The sequence below is a fragment of the Podarcis gaigeae genome (assembly GCF_964106915.1).
Source record: "Podarcis gaigeae genome assembly, chromosome: 8".
Classification (NCBI taxonomy): Eukaryota; Metazoa; Chordata; class Lepidosauria; order Squamata; family Lacertidae; genus Podarcis; species Podarcis gaigeae.
In genome coordinates, this window is record NC_139684.1 from 61,445,478 (window position 1) to 61,464,149 (window position 18,672).

At 42.1% G+C, this 18,672-nt stretch overlaps 1 protein-coding gene across 2 annotated transcripts in view; it reads left to right on the forward strand.

Annotated features, from left to right (window-relative positions):
* Window positions 1–18,672, forward strand: part of COL8A2 (collagen type VIII alpha 2 chain) — a 139,047-nt gene that overhangs the window by 59,256 nt on the left and 61,119 nt on the right. For both annotated transcript variants that reach the window (XM_083751727.1, XM_083751726.1), the window contains exon 2: window positions 9,926–9,989. The gene's annotated coding sequence lies outside the window, so the exon portion shown is untranslated. The remainder of the gene's footprint in view (window positions 1–9,925; window positions 9,990–18,672) is intronic.

An 18,672-nucleotide genomic window follows, 5' to 3' on the forward strand; every position in this document is an offset into this window, starting at 1 on the left:
CCCAAGCAAAGCCACACCTGCGTGAGATATAAAAGCCACGAGGGGCTTGCTGAGTTTTCACAGTAAGTGAGCTGGCTGCTCTTGTCATCTTCAGTCAGAGGTATGTAAGCGATGCTACAGTAAGTCCCTCTCAACTATTCCTTCATGGTCTTTGCCAGGCAACATAGAGGCGAAAGGTGTTGTTAATGCAACTGCAGATGAGATCCTAAAACTGATACTGGGTTGTATCATAGCTCATCAGTCAGAGGCAGAATGCCTCTGAATACTAGTTGCTGGGAATTGCAAACAGGGAAAGCTGCTGTTGCGTTCAGGTCCTGCTTGTGGGTTCCATAGGGGCATCTGCTTGGCTACAAAATGCTGGACGAGATGGTCATTTGGTAAACCTTTTGGATCTGGTGACAGGAGCTCAGCAGTCCTTCAAAAGTTTAGTGTTATCACTGACTTAGGGTGATTCTTTTTTATGGCCAGACTGCACATTAAATTGTCTGCTTCTCTGCCCCAAACCATTCTTAGGAAACAGCACTGCTGAACTTTCCTCCTCCTCCTACCTTTAACCTGAACCCGTTCTTCTGTGAAATTTTTCCTCTGTGGGATTTCAGACACGTTTGTGAGTCTGAAACCCTAGCGGCAGGAAATGTCGCCTTTCTCACTCTTTTATCCACTCTGATTTGTGTGTGCAACGGAGATGCTAAAAAGAGTTGCCAGCTAGCCAGAAAAAACAAGACAAAACATTATGATCTGCTCTTGTACCTCTTAACAACATATAAGCAGATAGCAGCTGCTATGAAAGCTATAGTAACAGTGACCAGTTGAAATGTTGGCAACCCTAGCTCTGGAACAGGAGTAGCCAAGGTTACCCTCTTCCTGTTGCTGGATTACAGCTCTCATCATTGTGACCAGTGGGCAGTGATTATCTATTGTATTTTAATATTTTGTTGGAAGCCGCCCAGAGTGGCTGGGGAAACCCAGCCAGATGGGCAGGGTATAAATAATAATAAATTATTATTATCTATGCAGAGTGAGTTCCTGGGCCAAGGGGAAGAAGTACTTGAAGAGGGAACTTTCAGAGGTGAGTGGGAGGAGGAAGCCAGCATGGCCTGGAGGCCTAGGAATTAGCCGGGCTCCCTGTCTGTTGTACTTAAACAAAACTGTTCAAGTCTTGAGTTAACCCGAAGCGCCTGGAGTCTGTTTCTAGGAAAGACAGCCCTGCTGGGCAACAACGCAGGGCTAATGGGAGTTGTCGTCCAACAGCATTTGGAGGACACCACATTGGCAGCCCCTCCTGGAGCATATGCTTCCATTTAATTTACAGAACGTCTGTTTAAAGGAAACTGCAGGAGGGAGAGAGGGAGAGAGACGTGACAAACCATTTTTCATTGCCGCTTGCAGTATGGATGCCGTCTCATGCCTGCTGTCAGAAGTAACGAGATGGAGGGCAGGTCTCTATTGTAAAAAGTGCCTTCTTCGCCCTTTGAGGCAAGGTGCGGGCTTGTGGGCCTGGCCTGTGTTTCGTCTCTGCTTTTCTCTAGGCTGCTGGATTTGCCTCCACTTAAAATATGCTAATACGGAACGTTTTCTAAAATTTGATAGCCTGCCCAAATTGATCCTGCTCCTAATAATTTTGTTGGGAGTTAAATCCATTTGTGGTCGCTGCCCAAGTTCCATTCAGGCCTTGACATTTGGACATGTGAAGCGTCTGGAAAAGCAGGCTATTCTTGCTGTTACTGGAACAGAGAGAGAGGCTGGGTGTGAAGTTCAGTGGGTAACACGACTAATTGCGCACAAGAGCTTTTAATTATCAGCCTACATTGTTTGAATTGTGTATACTCTCACTTCAACCATTGACATTGCTTCTACAATGCCAGACAGGGTGGTTCAGCACTTCAGTTGCTGGGTCAGAAATATGGTCCTGGAAATAAAATCTTTTACATGCTTTCTAATGGTGCTTCCAGACAGGTGTTTATTATGAAATCAGTGTGACTCTTACACACATTCTTTACAGCATCTGTATGATGTGCCAGCATCAAGATGCCCATTCTGCTACTTACTTTTCTTTTTTACGGTAAACCTAGATTTCTCCTTACGTTGAACCTATATTTCTCCGTAATGAAGAAAATCCAATAAGTAAAAATAATCAATTGTACATTCACGGTTGCTGCCTGTGTGGAGGAGATCTGTAGCATATTTGGGGGAGGGTGGTTTGTCATATATGTATTGGCATTCCAGGGAGTGGCCTCTATCTCCACACCTCTGTTTCCATGTGCTCCTCACATAAGCACAACTCTAGCCGTTTTGTTTCTGGCATCCCAAATGATACAAGAATGGCTCTTTCCATGCAGCATTTTGAAGGTGTGTGTGGGTACAGAAATACCTGTGACCATGCCTAGAACAAGAAAAGATAGTAGAGAGTAACAGAAGGGGGCTGGGAGAGGAGAGGAGAGGAAACACAATTGAGATACATTCCACCAAGTTTCCACTGCTGGTGTGGATAGCAAAAGGTAGAACACAATGAATACCCATGGTTGAAAATAAAATGCTTATGTGTGGCAGCTGATAGTTTTGCAAGCTAACATGCCAGACACAGAGAAAATTAGGTCTGGAATCACCCCAGATAAAACTGAATACAGGAAGAAAAAACTTAGGTATCATATTTCATTGGGGGAAAGTATTCTGAGTGTATATACTACCCAGGGCTGACCCATCCATGAGGTAGATTGAGGCAGTCACCTCAGGCGGCAGAATCCTAGGGGTACTGGCCTGTGGGTGCTCTGCCTTACCCTGCAGAAGCAAGAAGAAAATGGTGGTGCTGGCGACTTCCCGCAAGATCTCATGAGAGTCATGAGACTCTCGGAGCTCCTGTGGGATCTTGCTGGAAGCTGCCAACGCCTATTCTCTGGTGCCACTGTGGGTGCCCACCCTGCCTACATCCCCGCCTGCCCTGCCACTGGATAAGCAAGGAGAAGTGGCTCTGGTTTTAGGGCTCTTGCGAGATCTTGCCAGACGCCGCAGCCACATGACTCCTGTAAACAAGGTTTTGAGATGGTGGGAGAGCACAGGGAGTCACCTTCCCATTTTGCCTAAGACGGTAAAACAGGACGGCCACTCCTGATAATACTATTTCCATGACAATGCTGACATTTTATGTTGAAGTTGTTGGTATGTTAGTTTTGTTCAGAAGTGAGTTTTACTCACCTGTGCACTTTGTTGTTGTTGTTGTTGTTATAATTTCTGCCTATTGAAAAGTAGCTGCTGCTGTTGTTTTCGGCTGAAAATTGTGATAGCTGAAAGGTGTTAATCAGTTAAATGGTGTGCAATTAACCATAGACCTTTAGTTAGGACTAATCTGTTTCTTTCCATTGTTGTTATAACAGAAAGAAGTTGGAAAAGCAGCTCCTATTTGGAATATTTGGAATGCTGCGGCAGTGGAAGGCATTTGGATATTTCCAGTCCCTGCAGCGGATTTACAAGCAAAACAGAATTCTGCTAAAAGCTGCTGCAGGGGTTGGGATTATTAAAAACCTAACCTAAGCATCTTCTGTTTAGCTCACTGCAAGAAAACTTGTTAGCAGTAAATGAAGAAATTTATTAAACTTGTGCTGTGACAGCTCTCATCTAAAGGTCTTTCAGTGCTATGCTTCTGTTCAAGTTTAAAGATGCAAGCATACCATACATTTATAGCACGTTCTCGTCATCCTCACACCCACGAAGAATCCTGGAACCTGCAGTTTAAGGGTGGTAGGAACTGCAGTTCTGGGGGTAAACTACAGTTCCTAGGATTTTTTTTGTGGGGGAAAATATGCCTTAAATATATGGTATGTATTCAGTCAAAGTCTTTAGCTGCTCTTTTTTAGGAAAGTTAACTAATGCAAAAGTAAGAAAAAGGCTTGCAAAGTACAGAGCAGAAACATGATGTGGGTTTTCTTGAAAATAATCCTACATAAATTTGGGTAAATTGCATTCTCAACCCAATGGTCATTTGACATGTGTAATATTACAAAATTTGGCATTTATTTTCATTGCCAGGCATGCACATCTCATGAGTATAGGTTGTCCCTCCCACATACATTGTTTATTACTTTAATTATTTGCACATGGCAAACATGGATAACCTTTAAATTTCAACCCCCCTCAAATAATTTGTTCCTCCACCTTGCAATTTAACTGTGTTGGACAACACCACTGAACACATAGTTACTCTGTATTGCCTTTCGCCCAAACAAGGATAGTAGCAGCCAGCAGTTCAAAATATTTTCTGTTTCCTAGAACACAAAAAATGTGTGTACGTGTGTTTCTGGGTCAGATTCTGATTTCTGCTATCAGCAGAGTAAATTGGGAACTGGCTGGCGCTAGGAGCTAATGCAATGACAGCAGGCAGAAGAGCCCATTAGTTTGCTATCTTTCATCAGTCTTGAGTGAATCCAGAAGCATCTGGAAAAGTGTTTCTCTTTTCTTTTTCCATATCAATGCAAAGTGATTTTCATACTTTTCAGTGAATAATCACTTCCTCACACCTTAGCAGTTTTCATTGCCTTTTGAAAGATGCCTTCATTTTGGCTTTGAATCTGCGCCCACCTGCTCTTTGTAATGGATTTGCTTGTCAAGCACCTGGACTCTTAACAAGGGGACTGTAACATTATGCAATTCTTCATTCAGGTCTGTGTTCCAAAGGGTTGCACAACCACACATGTGATTTACTTGTTGCTTGGGCAGAGATGCAGAAGCTTTGCCTCTCTTCAAACACCTCTTTACCCTGCAAGACTTTAACCACCATCCACCTCTGGAAATTTACCTTTCTATAGCAAGGAGAGCCAGATTCTGTGAGCACAAGCTTCTGGTTCTGCCGTTAGAATACTTTATTGTTTTAATTTCTTCCTAACTTTATTTTTCAGTTTTGGAAAAAAAATATAACAAACAACCCCCTTATACCATAACCAGCCAAGAAACATAATAATAATAATAATAATAATAATAATAATAATAATAATAATAATAATAATAATAATATACCCCACCCATCTGGCTGGGTTTCCCCAGGAACTCTGGATGACTTCAAAAAAATAATAATTAAAAATACAACAAAACATTCCATGCATGTACGGTACATTGTTAAGCATTTCCTGATTACCTGAGCACTAGGGAGTTTCATGGGCAGGCTTTAACGAGGTCAGTTTCCTTCTGAGAAATTAGCCCCATTCCAGTAAGTAGCAGCAACGGCAATGGTGGGGAGTTGACTCCACAGCTCTACTCCGCCACACTGGCCACTATTGCTGCAAGGTATGGGGTAACAATTGCCAGATGCAACATTGTATACCCTCCCTGCAAAAAATAATAACGAATGAATTAACTCAAAATTGCCAGTGTCAACTAACCTCCTTGCAAAATTTATGCAAACTAATCAGGATGACTCGAAGCTACCAGCATGAGTTTGACCAAACTGCGGGAGGCAGTGGAAGACAGAAGTGCCTGGCGTGCTCTGGTCCATGGGGTCACGAAGAGTCAAACACGACTAAACAACTAAACAACAACAATCAGGATGAATGCGCCATAAACAGGCTGCCTGGTAGCGAACTATGTTTCTTCCTTTTAAAAAAACATTTATTTTTCTCTTGCCCTCACTAGCTATAATTCTCTGCCCTACTACATGTGTCTCTGTATGTGTTTATGTATGCACGCACACATGTGTAATCTGATGAAGTAGGCTCTAGTCTTCAAACATTTATAAATTAGTCTTTACGGTACTACAAGACGGTGGATTTTGTTGTAGAAGTCTCCATGGGTACAGCCAGCCACCCCACCACCAAATATTTCTGTTGTTTCCATACCACTGTTACCACTTCTAGCTTCCAAGGTTTGAGCATTTGTCCTCTGGGCCCTGGTAGGTGAGACTAGCCGTCAAAATTCTGTAGAACGATCTATATCAGAAATATGGGGGACTAATTTCTGTGGAGATGGATTCTGAGGGTGGATTCTATCCCAGATAGGGGCATCAAAGCACACACACACTCCTTGAGTTCTTGGGCAAACTTCTTTATAGTAGCGTGCAGCTAAGAACATAGTGCTGTTTCTTGAGCTTTTAAGTTGCGATCTTGTCAGCAAAGAATTATAGCTATCCACGCCTCTTTCTTCCTTCTCCGCCGGATAATATCTCAGCAGCGGAAGGGAATAAAAAGGGAGGAGATAACAGTTTTTGTTTCAATGTTTTAGAGCTTGTGATCTCAACAGCCATGAGAAAAACCTAGCCTCTGGGAATCTGGAACCCTTTAAGAGAGATTAAGCCTAGATGTTTGATTGCAGAGCAAATTGGGAGCACAGTAATGAGATATTGCAGCTTTGAGTTTTGAATAGCTGGTGATTAGCGTTGCTGGAACTTTTCAAGCTGCGTGTTTTTGTCAAGTGTGGGAGGAGATATTGCTTTGCACGTATGGTTTGCTTTGCACAAGGCACCTCAGGTCACAGGAAACCTGTAAGCTGAACTGTGCCAAGGAAACACAGTTTAGACTCAGACACACTTAATCCATGCAAAGTTTTCAGCGTACCAGAGGCAATAGGTGAGGGTTATGTTTGTATGGGAGCATCTCCCAGTTTGTAGCACCAATGCAGGTGCCTGGGAAAAGTCCTGCAACAATGAAGCTGCCTGGTTGGCATTTGTCTGTCTTTGGAGACAAAGGAGGAGTGGGCCTTTGGGAGTGAAGTCAAACTGTTGGAAGGTTGCAGTATGGCTCAAAAAACCTTGTCCTGACCATGGATTGTCAGAGCAGTGCAGCAGTCACTGTAGTCTACAAAAGGGTGCGGGTCTAGTACAGTATGAATAATTGCAAGTCCAAGAGCAGAAGATGCAGTTCTACTCCTGACTTGAAGCAGGTGTGAACTCTTTGGGTTCCATGGAGGAAGAGGAGGACATGAATGAAATGTGTGGGACATACAACTGATACCCTCAATTTCTGCTGACGCTCTTCCTCATCTGGGATATGAGTGCTACTTCTGGAATGGTAGGAAGGAATGGATTTTTTTTGCCAGCAAAGGGGGGAAAAAGTTCAATCAAATGCTGACCAATTGTCATGAGGTCTTTACAAAATAATATACAATTATCCCACACTGTGGAAATGTGGAGATCTGAAGTTAACATTAGAAAAATTAGAAACTGAAATTGACAGATTTATCCATCCTTACATAGAGTAAGTAATGTGCCAGAGACTCAAATGTGCTTTTTAGTGTGTTATCAGAGAATGAACAAAGAAAGCTGCCTTACACTGAGTCAAGCCATTAGTCCACCTAACCCAAAATTGTCAACATCAGTAGTCTTCAACCTTTCCAGACCCAGGACCCACTTCTAACCCAAACATGCATTTGGGGACCCAATTTTTCAGTTTTTTACCATATATTTGCATGGTGCTAGTGCTGTTGTCACGACTCACTTTGGATCAGGCCCTGACCCACTAGTGTGTCTTGACCCCCGAATTGAAGGCAAGTGGCCTACATTGACTGGAAGGGTAGGGAAGTGAGTAAGATTATGGCTACCAAATCCCTGGGTGGACTCAAGCCACCAACCTTTTGCTTAATAGCCAGACATAATAACCTTTGGTGCAAGAGTGATAAAATGTAAACTTTTATATAGTATTTTATTTATCATGTTCAAAGTGTTTTGCATTATCTCAATAAAATCACATGTGAGATGTTCGGCATTGTAGCAATAATTCAGAAAATATCTGTTTCCCACAGAGTAGCAGTAGCCTTGATGACTTCAAAGAACTTGGATAAAAACTTTATTTGAAAGAAAGTCTGTCTGTCTGTCTTAGTGGGGTGAAGTTCTCTCTTTCACCAGGACCCCTGTAAACCTTTGCATGGTAGCTGGCAGAGTCCAATATGGACATGAAAGGACACATGACTTTTTTTTTAACCAGGGATAGTCTACAGGGAAAGTCAGCACATGGGCTTTGGGTAGCCTAGTTTGCCGTTAAGTATAGTTTGACATTGCCTTTGTTTAGTGAGAAGGTTTTGGAAGCGTTACACTGACTCTTCTCTGCCCTATCAAATGTCTAATGGAGTTTTGAACTTTATGAAACATGTGTCTGGAACCTGTTCTAAGCTCATGGAAAAAATTACACCTTGCACTGGGTGTGTTAGCTTGGTGTGCAGTTTACAACAGCTAAAGGAGCTCAAAGTTTTCATTGTAAATCCAATGTTTTCAGGATTTTAAGCTAAGCTAATAAAATGTTAAAATATGAAAATTGTGTCTAAACTTTTGGTGTATGGAGATATATATCTGCTAAAATTCTTCAGATCCACCATGAAGCAAGGGTTAGTGAGAGAGGAAAGAGAAAGTGAGTTCAGGAGACCGTAGCCTGAAGGAGGCATTCTGAATTTTTCTCATTTTAAAATTCAAACTTGTGTTTGGAGGGTAGTTCTTTGGAGAGCAGTTGTATAAGAGCAGGAGTTTTCCAAGCACTGTGTTACATCCAATAAGTGGGTTCCAATGAATCATCCTAGCCTGGCTAAGCTCCCATAGACCATACTGTAGAAGCTGCGTATTATTTAGCTTGCTTGTTAAAGTGGCATCAAGCCACTCAGCAAACCCTATGCAGTCTACATAGTTTCATGGTGGGGTTTCCAAAATTGCTTAGGGCTATGTTCAGAATATGGTGGTGGTTTACACACAGCCCAAGGCCTTCTGAGAAATGGAAACTTGGGGTAATGAATTCTGTACAGATGTAACTTACCGTGTTAAAAACATGATGTGATCCATCCCTGGGTGACACCTTCTGTAGCTTTCAGTGTGTGGCATGATGGCACTGGCCTTGTGAATGCTCCGACACAAGTACAGCTTATGGCTCACCAGTATCTCTGTTTTAAACAATTTTGGAAGATTTTCTAGGGTGCTGTGAGTCATGAACTAGTGTATATGGTAAGCCCACTAGTACTGCTGGAAAAATAAACTCAACCCATAGGATTCATTCAAGGAGTACACAAAGTTTGAAGCCTTCATGAACTACAGTGATGAATATTAATGAAAAATGACTTTATTAATTTCTGCTAATCTCCCTGTGCCTATAAAGCAATTAGATTCATTGGAAGGCCCTCACATTAGGCAGTGCGAGGCAAATGCCTGTGGAAGCCAATTTTGGGTGTCATGAAAGGGCAGCAAATTGTCAATTATTTAATATTTTCTTATTTAATTTTATACCTGGAGAGAGGCCCATGTGGGCTTTTTAATTTTTTTGCTGCAGTTGCCAAAATAGAATCACCAGTCATGGCTACTATGCATCATGATTGGGTTGGGGGCACCATTTACTATTCCAACCCAGGTAGCAAAATATCTGGGTTGGCAATGAAAGAGAGGAATCCCCGCTATATGAGGGCCTCTAGCTGCTGATCCCCACCACAGTGAAGTGAATTAAAAATTATAAATAAAATCCATGAGGATATTCACAAATTCCCCCCTCCCCCATGTCTGGCTTCCTTCACCAGTCACCTGTAGGCAACCTTATTTTATCTGCAGCAACTACTTCTTTTCTAAAGCAGGGGTGTTTTAGTTCAGGTGGTGGTAGTAGGGCTGATGCATGGTGCCCTGGGAAGAGATGGTATCTAGAGTCCTAGCTAGTTGCTGCTGCTTTTGTATGGATTCCTCTTGGAAGGAAGAGAGCAGTCAAGGGAGGGGAAGAAAACGCTGTGTAGAGGAAAAACTTGACTTATATTTTTGAAAAGGGGTTAATGGACAAAACAGGAGGAAAAATGGTCACATGCTTTAAACCCACAAAATCCCTTAGTTAAAGCTGGGCTTGTCAGTCATTCTTATAGGGCAAAGCAAGGGCAGGAAGAGGGGAGAGGCTCAGCTTGTTCAAGGGGGAGCAGATCAGGAAGGTCTCCCTTCAGTTGGGTTTCTGTTCATTTGTATTGACAGTTCATGTTCTCCATTCATCTTCTCCAGACCCTGCTCATCATCTGGATTGATAGACAGACCATCAGTCGTTGGCTGCTGTGCTGCTTTGAAGGTTTGTCTCTTCTAATTGCATGCTTTATTTCACTGACCCTGATAATGCAACATATCAGTATTTCGTGGCAACTAGTCAGAACAGAGTAAGAAGCTTGTCCCTTGTTGCAGTTTGGGAAGTATACATGCAGCCCAGGCTCCCAACAGACTGGCAGTGCAGTGCGTCAGCCTGGGCAAACTTTGATTGAATCGTGAACACAGCTGTTGGTTGGTTGTGAAGAACATTGAGGCAAAAATGAAAAGCTGCAAGATCCTGCCTCCCAGTCTCTCTGGCATACTCTTTGAAAAGAGCTAATGTGTGAGAGAGTCTGGTGATGCATAGTAGGTCTTGTGGATTTAGTTCCTTTTGACAGCACTCTTGTTGCTAAGACACAATTACAGTGGAAATAGGAAGCAGAACATGCCCTCAGTTATCCTGCAGCAATGGCCCATGCAGCTCGGTGGCTAAGCAGATGACCTGAAAGGCACAGTACAGACTGATACAATGGTACCTCGGGTTACATGCGCTTCAGGTTACGTACACTTCAGGTTACAAACTCCGCTAACCCAGAAATAGTATCTCGGGTTAATAACTTTGCTTCAGGATGAGAACAGAAATTGTGCTCCTGCGGCCCAGCGGCAGCAGAAGGCCCCCATTAGCTAAAGTGGCGCTTCAGGTTAAGAACAGATTCAGGTTAAGAACGGATCTCCGGAATGAATTAAGTACTTAACCCGAGGTACCACTGTATATAAAATCAAGATGCTGTTGTCTACATGGTAGGTTAGAGCTAAGGGTAACTAAAATAGCTTTCCCTAACCTGGCGTTTTCCAGTTGTTTTGGACTTCAACTCCCATCAGCCCCAATCACCATGGCTATTGTTCAGAAATTATTGGTGTTGTAGTCTGGATGGCACCAGGCTGGGGAAAGCTGCTCCACATAGAAATGAACAACTGTTAAGAGGCATACATTCTTGACTTCTTCTCCTGTGTGATTTAAATCCTGATCTGAAATCTTTTTGTAAGAAGTGCTCAAGCCAGTTACCCAGCTTGGACAAAATAGCAAGCTGTGCTTTTAACAAACCAGGACATCATGTATTAAAATAGACGAGGAGAGGTATGTAACTAATGAGGTCCATTAATTTCAATGGGTTGACTCTGAGTAAAAGTTAGTTGACTGTTCTGTTAGTTCACAGTTCTGAAGTTACATACATTAATGGGCTGGTAAATAAAGTACAGCTGGGGGTAGGCGGTCTTTTCCCTTTGTGTGTGATCTGACTCAAAAATATAGTTGACAAACAATTAGAGAATTTTAATACAATTAAGGATCCTATGTTAATTGCCTGTAACTAATTGCCTCAGAAAGCAAAATTTGCCCTTACTGCCTAACTAATGGTTGTAGCCCTGCTAAAAAATATTGGTAATTTGAGCAGTTTCAGTCAAATACTATCATTTCCTCATTAGTTACATACTTCTTGATATTTTTTTCCCTGAGACATCAGTAATACCTTAAAATAGGTGCAGACCATACTGGTCCAGTGGTGTGCAGACATGGTTAAATATGTTTAGTGCTAACCCTGGTTACAATCCTGAACATTAAAAGAAAGCTAAGATCTGCTTCTAGAGTTTAGAACAAACTTAGTTGGTCTCTAAGGTGCTACTGGGTTTTATTTTATTTTATTTTTATATTTAAAAAATTCTAGCAAGTTCTGTTTGCTAACCTGTGAGCATAAAGACTGGGGAGATGGGGAAACGGGTTTGCTAGGTGCAGACCATGGTTTGCAAAGTCATGGTTTTACATCCTGATCTGCAGCTACTCCTTAATCATGGTTTAAGTAGTTAGATGGACCATGTGATATCAACAGTAGAATTTAATCGGTTGTACATCCTTCTATTAATCTATTTCTCCTAATGAGTTTGTTCCATATTATGATCTAACTTTGCAAATAGTTGCCATATTACATAATCCCAGAATAGTTTTTTTTAAGGATATATCCGCTAAAAGTGCCTAAAATGAGTGTATATCTGCCTGAAAATCTTGGAGCAGTATATGAAAGTAGGGGGGGAGCCTAAACCAGCTCCAGGAATGTGTTGGTGCTGAGCACACCGCAAAAGGTGGCCTCTAAGAGACCTGACTGGTTTATGACTGCTAATATCTGACTCGTGAGATCTGTGAGGATGAAACACACCTACTGAACAAACTAGAGGTTCATAAGCTCCTTGAATATTTAAATCTATCACACCACATCTGTGAAAGGAAAAGACCCATGGCATATACAGTAAGAAATAAAAGGGTTTCTGTCTACAGTGCTGTGATGGGGATTAAGGCACGTGTGATCATTGAAATGTCTCCATGGAAGCAGGGGGGGTGGCGGCGGAGGAGAGAGGGAATAGGATTAATGAATGAGGGATGAAGGGAGGTAATAAAGCATGTGACCCCCACCTAAAGAGATGATGTGGGGGGCGGGCGTATGCTTTATAAGCCATATAACTGGCTCTGGAAATGTTGTGTACTATTCGCTAGAGAAAGGGGAGGCTAACTAGGCATTATGGTGGATGTTAGCTTCCAATGTGCCACCAGTAGGCAACTCTCCTGGTAATACCTAGTTCAAGAAACATGTAATATGATGTCAGTGCATTTAGCTTTTCCATACTCCACTTGAATTAACTTGCAAGGGAGCTGGGCAACACTGAGCAGAATGACATCCTGTTATATGTGTCTTGTGCTAAATTTTAGCAGTGGAGAGGGTCTGGAGATAGCCAGGCATCCCCCAACAGGCTTAGTTAAGCTGAAAGTTTGCTGCTCAATTGATGATTGATAACATAACCGATACATGGAAAAACATGATGTTTGATCCAGGCCAGTTGTCACTATCTGGCATCCTAAGGCAGTTGCTGGTGCCCTCTTGCTATAGGGATCCCTTCTGGGTTCCAGTGGCTCTAGCTTCAGCCACCATCTTAGTTCCCCCAAAATATGAAATAATTCCAGGAAGGTCCTGTCATTCCTTAGCACTGATGTGGGGGATTTTTTTTCAAAAAGAATGACAGCTGCTATATAAATATGGAATGCTGCTATATAAACAATGGAAATTCTGAGGCGTTGTATTTTGGGAATATGAATATGGAACCACCAGCCACCTGGGATCCATTGGACAACACTTTTTCTGAAGGCCTCCTCAGTCTTGGTTTCTGCTAAAGCTCTGTTGCAGACTTCTTCTGTCAGTTGACCTTCTTCAATCTACCAGCTTTTCCTTTTCCTCCTTAAACATGCAGATACTTTATGGAGGTTTTAAAGTTGTTGATGATTAAAGTAAGTTTTTTTTTTTTTTAAAAAAAAAGAAGACCTGAACTTTCTGGACCAACAGTCTTGATATTGCAGAACATCTTCTCTGTAAGCCAGGGATGGCAACCTGATGCTAGACTGCAACTCCCATCATCCCTGACCATTGGCCATGTTGGCTGGGACGGATGGGAGTAGGAGCTCCATAACACCTGGAGGATCATAGGTGACTCATCCATGCTGCAAGCCTTTGACTGATAAGAACTTTGTGTACTCCAAACTAACCATCTACCCTCAGGAACTCTCCTGAATTAGTTTGCTTCACTGTCTGTTCTCTGCCATGAGGTGCTTTATCAAAAGGTGGGAAACCTGTGGCCTTCCAGCTGTTACCTTACTACAACTCCCATCATTCCTGAATGCTGGCTGGGGCTGATGGAAATTGGAATTCAACAACTTTATGTAGGGCCACAGATTCCACACCCCTGGCTTATCTTACGCCCAGCCCACCCTAGCAGCTAAGGTCCCTTCACCGCCCCCCCCATAAAACTCTGGGGGCACCCAAAGTTGATGGACATTGACATTCATATTAGGGGGGGTGCCACATCTTGTGATCGATTCTGTAGGGCAGGGCTTACCTGCCTCCCCCTCCCCAAATATTTTACTCAAGTTGGCACCTCTGCTTGTTGGCCATTTATGTGCTGGAGTCAGTTCCAGAAAATTTCCAGATCAGCTATTACCCAGTAATATTTTTCATTGTGCCAAGCAAGTAAAAGCAAGCAGGCAGGCTGTTAAAATTTATTATAGGCTGGTAAATAGTTTCGTACTTCTGTATGGGACTGGCTCAGATTCAAAAGGTTATCTTTTCAGCACTTCCCCACCTCAAATTATGTCCAGGTTTATTGTAGCAGAAAGTAACAAGGCTTCTACTCTCCCGGCACCCCGCTCACCAAGCAGTTTTTGGACACCTCACTGGCAGCAGGTAACATAAGCCTTTTCCACCCTGCCCAGGTTCTCTTTCTTCCCTGGCTGAGAGAAATTCTTTTGAGTCTCCCCTCCCTCTTGTTGCAGAAATGTAGTTTAATGTAAACCTAGCTCAGAGGCAGCTTTTTCTCATTTTTAAACTATTTCATATCAATTGCTGGCCTGACATTTGTTTTCTTTGAATTTTGGTTGGGAAACCGGTCTACATTTCTCAGGATATCTCTTTAGGAATCTTGGCAGAGCCTGTGCCGTATCTTTTGAAAAGACTGTAAATGTAAAACAGAAGGGAGATATTAAAAGAAGCATAAACAAGTTTCTTTTTCTCTCATCGTAGCCCCCTGCCGCCACCTCCCCCAGCTTCAGCGAAAGGAGCTATGTGTGTGTTTCCCCTTCTCCTTTGAGGGGGTGTCATAGGAGAGAGAAAGTGGTTTTGTGTGGGGGCACTTTTGGGTACAGAGATCCATGACTTTTTAGCAAGAAGTGGTGAGAGATTGTTCTCAGAGGAAGCACATTATTTTTCACCTCATCTGCCTTGAAACACAATTTTGCGACTCTACATATTTAAAGTTGAAGATACAAAATGAAATTTCTCTCTTTTGCACATTCGTTGCTTCACAGTTTAATCCCCTGGACTGCCTATGGGGAAAAAAACCTGGGCATTACAGAGAGTTAACTTCCCTCCGTGTTCTCTACAGCTGGGTCCAGGCATGTGTTGAAGCTGGAGGGAACATTGGCAACAGCTTTGGTGGGGGCGGGGGGCAGCTGAGAAGAAAAGCTTCCTTATGGCATCAGATGCCAAGCTCCATTGTACCACAGCAAATTTCATATGGAATTTATTTTCCGAACTAGAGTACCTTTTCCAGAGATGGAGCTCATGAATATATTTATGTTTTTAGACATGGCAGACACTGAAGAACGTTGGGAGGGAGGAGCGATTTAGACCTAACTAAAGGAACACTGAATCATTAGCTGGAGATTCTCCATTCTTACTTGAAACTATTTCTGCGTCTACATGGCTGCAGGATGCAAAGATCAAATGGGGTTGTGTGTATCTGAAGAAGTGTGCATGCACACGAAAGCTTCTACCAGACCTCCTCAACCTCAGCCCTCCAGATGTTTTGAGACTACAATTTCCATCATCTCTGACCACTGGTCCTGCTAGCTAGGGATCATGGGAGTTGTAGGCCAAAAACATATTGAAGTTCAAGGTTGAGGAAGCCTGGCTTATACCAAGAACAAACTTAGTTGGTCTATTAGGTGCTACTGGACAATTTTATATATATATTTCAATATGGCTACCTACCTGAATCTGGGGTTGTAAAAGTTAGGGTGTCTGTTTTGCCACACATCCACCTCCCCTGCTTTTTAGTTTTAAGATTAGATAACATTGCCCCCTGATTTCACCTTAAAGACAATAAATTTGTTACTCTTTAAAATGCCACAGTATTTGTTTTAATTCTGGAAAGATAATAGTTTTCAGATCTGCTTGTTCCTGTTTTAAACTTAACCTTTGCTTAAATGCCCGTTAGGGAATATATAGAGAGAGAGGGGGGGGGGAGAGGGAGGGAGAGAGAATAAAGGATTCCAGCCATAGCAAAAGATAAAATAATGTGATCAAACCAACAATAGGAAAAAACCACAGATTGCTAATGAAGGATAACTTTAATAGTTCTTGCAGATGAATTACTCAGTGCTAGTAGCGATAATGGATCTCAAATAACTAGAGATGAGTAATTCATCTGTAAGCTCCTTTATCAGCAGGAACTGAAATGTGTAATGGAATGCACTTTGCTGGGCAGCATCCAGCAGCTTATACATGTGACCAACATAGACTGTATTATTTGCTTTATTGGGATGCATTGCCATTTCTTGCTGTCACGATTTTTGGTATGAACTTTACCTGCTGATTACCCATACAAAGCTATTCTGGGTTTTACTTCTTTATTTTCAAGCCAGAGCTTTTTGTATGCTGCATTTTTGAGGGGCAGCAGCATTGGTTGTAGAATTCTTAAGAATCTCAGCTTTGTTTTCTTTTCTTCTCTGTGTGTGTTTCTAGTCCTATGGCAGCAAAGATATCCTGGAAAGGGTACAGGCAGTGCCTACTAAAATAGAAGTCAGAAGAGTGGACGAATAAGACCTTCCAGTGATTGGGGTGGGGCTTCATTGCCTTGAATAACTTCTTGACCCTCCCCATGACAAGCACAACCAGAATAAATTATACAGATTTTTCCTCAATTTGTATAATTTATACAGCTGGCAAAATCCATATTTTTCTTGGTGCAGAATTTTAATATATATATTTAAGCACAGAGCGCACACAGACCTGCCTTTTAGACTGTCCATGAAGCATAGCACTGTTCCTTTCAATGCAGCAATGGTTATCTGAACCCCACCATCACTGTGGAAGCCAGATGGTATAAAGGTCTAAGGACAGAGCATGGGGCCATTCCCGTTGCATAGGGTTTATGTACTGATTGATGCAATGCTTCATTTATTTGACAGCACAAGTGGGAAAAAGCGGGGGCTCCTGTATTCATGGGTATGTGTGGATGGCGACTCCAAACGAGCAGTGAAGCCAAAGCTATCCAGCACATGGCTCGGAAGACATTTTGCCATTGTCCAAGGCTCTAAGTATAAATAAACTTTTTCTTCCTATTTCCTCCCCCTCTAAAGAGCAAAGTTGGAGTTGCTTTAAGCAGACAGATGGCTCACAGATGCCATTATTGATGGCCTTGCATTATTAACCACAACCTATGCAGCTTGCAAACTCTAAAGGGATGGTGGTAGTGGGGGAGGTCTTTATAGCTTTGCCCAGATCATAAAACCAGTTGATAGTAATGAATGCATTTATATTGTAGAGCCATGGAGGGAGGGAATATGCTGGAGCAAGTTGTGCTTAGCAACTACCAAGAACATGAAAGTCAGTCTGTAAAGAAATTAAAACCATTCCAGTGTCTCCTGTTCACCCACGCTTACTCACCACTACAGTGAAAACCATTTCCTCTTAATGTATGACCTGACATGCACTAGAAACACATGGGGAAGAAACAGCGCAAACATTCTCCTCTGCTGTAACATAAAAGAAGCTTGCTGCTTTTCAGAATACAATATTGCAGTGATATCACCAGATAGTATGTTAGCTAGGCACACACACACAACTTTATTTTTTAGGAGCAGGGGTGATTGGAACAATCCTGAAGCAAACTTTGGAAGGAAAATTCTCACTAAAATTCTCAAAAATTGAATTTATGCAATATGCTATTCTCTCTGCAGCTTGTTTTTCTGCCTTCCAAAGTAGTTTCATTTCTATTTGTCTTAAGTAGTGGAAAATCCTTTCCTTTCCACTAGGAGTTCTCTGTCTATAATATTTAGTCCAAGTATTAGTTTAAGCTATGTCCTTAACCACTTAAAAGAAAACTGAGCATGGAAATTCCCAACAGAAATAGAACTGTCAATAACTTCTTTTGCGCTTTCCATAGTACAAAATTGCATTTTTTCAAACAGAATTTTCATAGTCTTTCTGACCCCACTGTTTTCAGTTTCCCCACCCAAGGATAAAACATGCATGTGATGAAATGGGATTTTAGTCTACAAAAGCCAATGCCATAATAAAGTTGTTAGTCCCTAACATGCCATATGTCCTTGTTGTTTGTCACTATTATGACAATCAAGCACAATTAAAGATGTTATCTGTTCATAACCTTTGTGTAGTTCTTATGGAACTATAATAATCAAAGCTAAAGACTGAACTAAACACTCCTCTCACTCTCCCACTCCCCTTCCATCTTCCTCTCTCTTTATACTAGAAGGCAATGAAGCTGAATGTTAGAAGATTCAGGACAGACAAAAGGAAGTATTTCTTCACATATAGTTGGAATTAGTTACTAGAAGATGGCCACCAACTTTGATATCTTTAAAAAGGGAATAAACAAATTCATGGAGGATTGTTACTCAGTTGTTACTAGTCCTTATGGTTATGTGCTACATCCCCCTGCCAGAAGCAGTGTGTCTCTGGATACCAATTGTTGGGACCTACAAATGGGGTGAATCAAGGTTGTTGTACTCAGGTTCGTGGGTATCTGCTTTGCCACTGTGAGAACAGGACTAGATGGATCTTTGGCCTGATCCAGCAGGGTTCATGCGTTCATCCTTTGTAGTCAGTCTCTGGGTTGTACTATGCTAAGTGCTACTCAGAGTAGACCCATTAAAATTAATGGACTTAAGTTAATTATGTTTCTTAATGTCCTTGGATTTACTCTTAGTAGGTCTAGCATTGGCTGCAACCTGCTGTCTCTGCCTCCCATGGAAACTGACTGCCTGGCTGACTTATGAGAAAACTTGCTAAGAAGGAAAGTATTGTGATGGGGGGAACAGAAGTTGTTTGTTCTTCTAAAGCTCCTCTAAGAGTGTTTTCACATAGGAGGTTTCAGTTGGCTTTCCCTAAATT